This window comes from Mus pahari, chromosome 10 (assembly GCF_900095145.1).
Source record: "Mus pahari chromosome 10, PAHARI_EIJ_v1.1, whole genome shotgun sequence".
NCBI lineage: Eukaryota > Metazoa > Chordata > Mammalia > Rodentia > Muridae > Mus > Mus pahari.
The window spans coordinates 33,967,264-33,972,678 of NC_034599.1; the positions used below are offsets into that span (position 1 = coordinate 33,967,264).

Here is a 5,415-nt window from a genome sequence, read left to right on the forward strand (position 1 = left end):
GTCACCATGTGGTTGCTGGGATTTGAACTCCGGACTTTCAGAAGAGCAGTCGGATGCTCTTACCCACTGAGCCATCTCACCAGCCCGAGGCAAATGTTTTTAAGTTATTAAAGAAGCACTTTATTTTGTGATCTACATTCACAGATAAAAATAATAGCTTGGCACTTCTCTAATCTCTGTGAAACTTTGGTTTCATCCTGAAGAAGAGTTAAGGTCTTCTATTGTATACTTTTTTGTTTTTAATGAGGTCGGCATATATATGTTTGTATGATAGTACACTAAAGACTTATTTTCTATTTCCCCAGAAACCTTCAAATAATGGAAACTGGTAGTCATTCTGCAACAGTTGTGTTTGTCTTTGTGGGATTAACACAGCAGCCTCAGCTCCTGCTGCCCCTCTTACTTCTGTTCCTGGGTATCTATGTGCTGACAGTAGTGGGGAACCTGGTCATGATCTTGCTTATCTCACTGCTGCACACTCCCAGGTCTATTTCCTTAGCAGCTTATCCTTTGTTGATCTATGTTATTCCACTATCATTACACTCAAAATGCTGGTAAACTTCCTTGGGAAGAAACATTTATCTATTCTGAGTACATGGCACAGCTTTTTCTATTTGTGGTCTTTGTAGTGACTGAGGGTTACCTCCTGACTGTTATGGCATATGATCGCTATGTGGCCATCTGCAGACCATTGCTGTATAATAGGATCATGTCCTCTAGAATCTGCTCACTGTCAGGGCTGGTTTCCTTTACCTTAGGCATTTTTTCTGTCTTGGCATACACAAGTGCTAGGATGAATCTGAGCTTCTGTAAATCCCACATCATAAGTAATTTCTTCTGTGATGTTCTCCCCCTCCTTAGCCTTTCCTGTTCTAACATGTCTCAATGAACTTCTTTTATTTATTATTGGAGGGATCAAAACCTTAGTGCCCACTCTAGCCATTGCCATCTCCTATGTCTTTAACATCTGCAGCATCCTGAACATCAGCTCACCAAAGGGCAGGTCCAAAGTCTTTGGAACCTGCAGCTCTCATGTCATGGCTGTGGGGATACTCATTGGGTCTATCACCTTCATGTATTTCAAGCCTTCTTCAAGTAACTCTCTGGAGCAAAGAAGGTGTCTTCTGTGTTCTATACCACAGTGATCCCCATGTTGAACCCATTAATATATAGTTTGAGACATAAAGATGTGAAGAAAGCACTGGGCAGATTCTCAATAGGGAGGTAAACTTTACTTTTCTGAAATGATAGATGGGAGAAGTGAATCTTATAAAAATAAGTTCTCTCTATTTTTTCTCTCTTTTAATATATAGCACAATTTTTTTTGTGGAGGTGGGATTAATTTCAGAGCATTCTGTATTTTAGACAGGTAGTGTTTTAAGGGTGATACTACACGAAGCATCTAGATTTAAAATAATGCCTTACCATGTACCATTGATTCACGTTTTCCAATAAAATTGTGAAAAATATGTTTTGTTGAATGGTATATATGTAAATATTTAGAAAGCAGTTTAGATATATGTCTATTGAAAAAGTCATTAGTAATACTTCCCATTACAGAACTATCTATAGACTGATGGAATATGGGATTTGGAGAGTCACTATCTTCAATTGTGTCACTATTGTACCCAGGAGATGACAACAACAATTTGGTATAGTCTCTAAACCCAGGGACACATATATTCTTGACTATAACTGGAAAACAGGAATCTATGTAAATAGTGTGGAAATGATATCAACCTAAAAAGAGAATAACAAGTGAAGAACAGAGATAAAAGAGGCTGAACTTAAGAACAATCAAATGCATAATACACATATAGGGATGGTCAAAGTAAAAAATTTTTAATGAAAGTCTTCAATGTGATAGATAAAAAGCTTCTGAATAATATCAAATGTTTATAAACTTGGAGCTGGATTGTGTATCAAATCATTCATCATTTATCCATGAGAGGACAAGACAAATGCACAAGTATATATATATGAGATATGTGTATATATATATATATATATATATATATATATATGATATATATATGATTTTTTTCTATTCAGAGTATTCAAGATCCTTGATTTCTATTTGGTCCTGACTCTCATGAGTCAAGAACTCCTTATGCTAAGATGAGATAAGAGAAGTGTGTACTAATCTCATTGTGATTTATTATTATTAATTTTAAATTTTTACTCAATTAGCAGTGATTTAAGAAATCCCCTGGAGCATAAGAGTGAGAAAAGAAGGTTATATTTAATTGCACATAATATAATGTCTTGTTCACAAATCCCTAGAGAATCAGTTATAAAAATAACTTAAGACTTCAGTAAGAAATAGAGAGAAAAAATTGACACTCAGAATTCAGTAGAAAATATAACTAGGTACAACTTGTTAACTGCCACTGTAAAGCAATGAGGAAATAATAGAATATATGTACATGCATTGAACAAAAAGAGTAAAAAATTTATCAGAGTAATCTCAAAAACTAGCAAGGGATCCAAAAATAGACTTGAGTAAGGCAAAACTTATTACTTGAGTGACTCAACATGGTTTGTAAAATTGATTTATAAAGTTGACAAAACACTAACAAAATTTCCATAGTAATTTTTATGGTTCTAGAAATTCATTTTTTAATTTTGAGAAATATTATCATACACAAATTTATCCACAGTAATTTGAAGTGCTTGAAACTGCACATATTTAGGAAGCACAAAAATAACTTTGGACTCAATTATAACTTTTGTAACTATTACTGCCATCAAAATGAAAAACAGTTGATGATGTTTATGACTCTTCTTTTGACCTTTGCCCATAGACAATAGCTGATTATTCACATTGTCATAGTGGACTGGAAATTATCAGTTCTATCATTTCATTTAGAACATTTTATTAATATATGTTTCTTTTTTCTTTATCTAAACTTATCATTTATATGTGTATGTATAAATCTATTTTTATTGTTTAGAAAACTATTGTATGTATGAACTTTTCAGTGTATTCCCTTAGGTAATGGTGATTATTAGGGCCTTTTATTCTATTACAAATGAAGATCCTATCTGTTCCATAGTGGTCCATATATAATATAAACAAATATCTAGTTTATGTTAAGTGATCTCTTAGTCATTCATCTAATTCCAACATCCTTCTGAATAAGGTAAACATTAAACTTTTAACAGTTATGGATAAATGATACAGTTGGTCTGCATTTAAAGGCAAAACTTCATTTCATGTTTTTAATTTTATTAGTTTTAATATATGCCTAGTCTATGTTTAAATTTGCCTTCCCAGTGAAAAAATATGGAAAATGTATTTTTATGAACTTTGGGCTCATATTTTGTCCTACAGTTCTGTTTCTATAAATAACACAAACTAGTAATAAAATCAGGAAGGATTCACTCATAGAACTCCACTTATATCTGTACGATTGGTTATGATTAAAGTCAGTTAAGATATATTCTCCTATATTATAAATATACATATTACCAATAGGAATAATGATTCTATTATGTTACAAAATATGTGTTAATATTTAGAAAAAAAAATATTTCATAGGAACTTTTGGTTTTACAGACTTTGGGGGAATTTAGGTGCTTGAGAATTTAACCAAATGGAGATCTAGGTTAGAGGCTTGATAGACTGAAAAGTCTCCATCTAAGTTTCTAAGTAAAATATTTTAGCAAAACTTTAATTAGATTTTAATAAAAATTGTTATTATACATAAGATACTAATGGAAAATGCAATGATACTCAGATATTGTTACAGAGATCATAAAATTAATCACGTGATATAGAACCAAGCAATTTTATTTGGAGCCTAAATGAGGCAGCTGTGTAAGTTGACGTTAGACTGGGCCTTGCCCTCTCTAGGATACATTGAGTATCTGTACTGGTCCCCTAACAGTTCATTAATCAGTATTTTACTTCCCTTGTTCACTATTCTGTCTAGTGACTGGGAATTTCATAAATTATTATTTGTAAAATAAATAGAAAATATTGCTTATGTCGTATTCTTCTTTTAATATGTGTCTTTTGAAATTATTTACTTTTACGAAATTATACTATAATTACAAAATTTTTCCCTTCTTTTTGTCCCCCCAAACAATTCTGTGCTCCTCTGTTTCATGGACCCTGATTTTCATCACTTGTATTTACATAGACGTAGTGAAGTCAAGGGTCTTGGAAGAGAACTTGTAATTACCACTTTCCTATACTACCAAATTATTTAACAACATTTAAAGAAGTTTCCTCATACAGAAAATAAATGTCCTTTGAAAGAAAAGATTATAAATATATTTTTAAAAATAATGATAACAATATATATTTAAAATAATAATATATAAAATATAAAATAACAATAAATATAATTTTTAAATATAGTATGATTTTAAAATATAATATAAAAACACAATATATAAAATAATAATAAATATAATTAAAAAAAATAATGAAGTAAGGATGTGCCTCAGAACCCAGAATCTACTTCAGGAATCTCACAAATTCCTGTAACTCTAGCTCCAAAGGTCTGAGATTATCTTCTGGACTACAAAACCACATGAACATAATCGCACAGATCCTGGAAAACACACACTCATGAACAAATGTACACAAACACATACATATACACATACACATATACTGTATATGTAAATAAATAAATTAGACAGTAGCTTTAACTATACCTGTCTATTCTTTATGCACACAGGAAGAAAAGGAATCTATAGAAGAAAACATAGCGATGGTTTGTATGTAATCAATGTAACTGAAATGACAAATCAGCTGCATTTTGTACTTCCATGATTCATTTAGGTGTGCCGACAACTCCAAATCCAAATTTAAAAGATCTGGAAATGAAAACCAACATAATCTGCTTCCTGTTCACAGTGTCTCCCTGTCTGCTATGTATAAAGACTCTTTTACCGCTCCTGGTATATGAACAACACAAAGGCTCATATGCAGCTGAACATATTAGTACTCTGTTTTATCCATAAGAACGTAATTGCATCCAATCCAGTAAGGTTTTCAATACATTACTTAGTTATGTTTTAGAAATCACAACTGGATAGTAAAGTCAAGAAGTTCATGACTTTGAAATGAGAGCTCATTTATTGCAAACATTTAGAGTGGTAAATGGAAAAATATGTGTTAATGAAGAAAAGCAGAATAAGGAAGAAGTAAATGAAATATGAAACATCATAAGCATATATAAGAACTTAAGTCTGGCAAAGAAACAGAAATTTCCAGATAATTTCCAGTGGGACAGAGATAGAACTTAATGATAAAATAATTTATTACCTCATCTAGATTAATTTTCTTTTTATCTTCAAATCTCCAAAGCAGTGGTGATATCTGTGTTATCCACTGGGCAGAAAAGCACAGTGTTAAAAGAAAATAAATTATTATAGTGCTATGATCTAAGACTTTCTTTA

General features: G+C 31.6%; 1 pseudogene; it reads left to right on the top strand.

Moving 5' to 3' along the window:
* The first annotated feature begins 318 nt into the window (after window positions 1-318).
* On the top strand, window positions 319-1,228 carry LOC110328674 (annotated as a pseudogene).
* The last annotated feature ends 4,187 nt before the right edge of the window (window positions 1,229-5,415 follow it).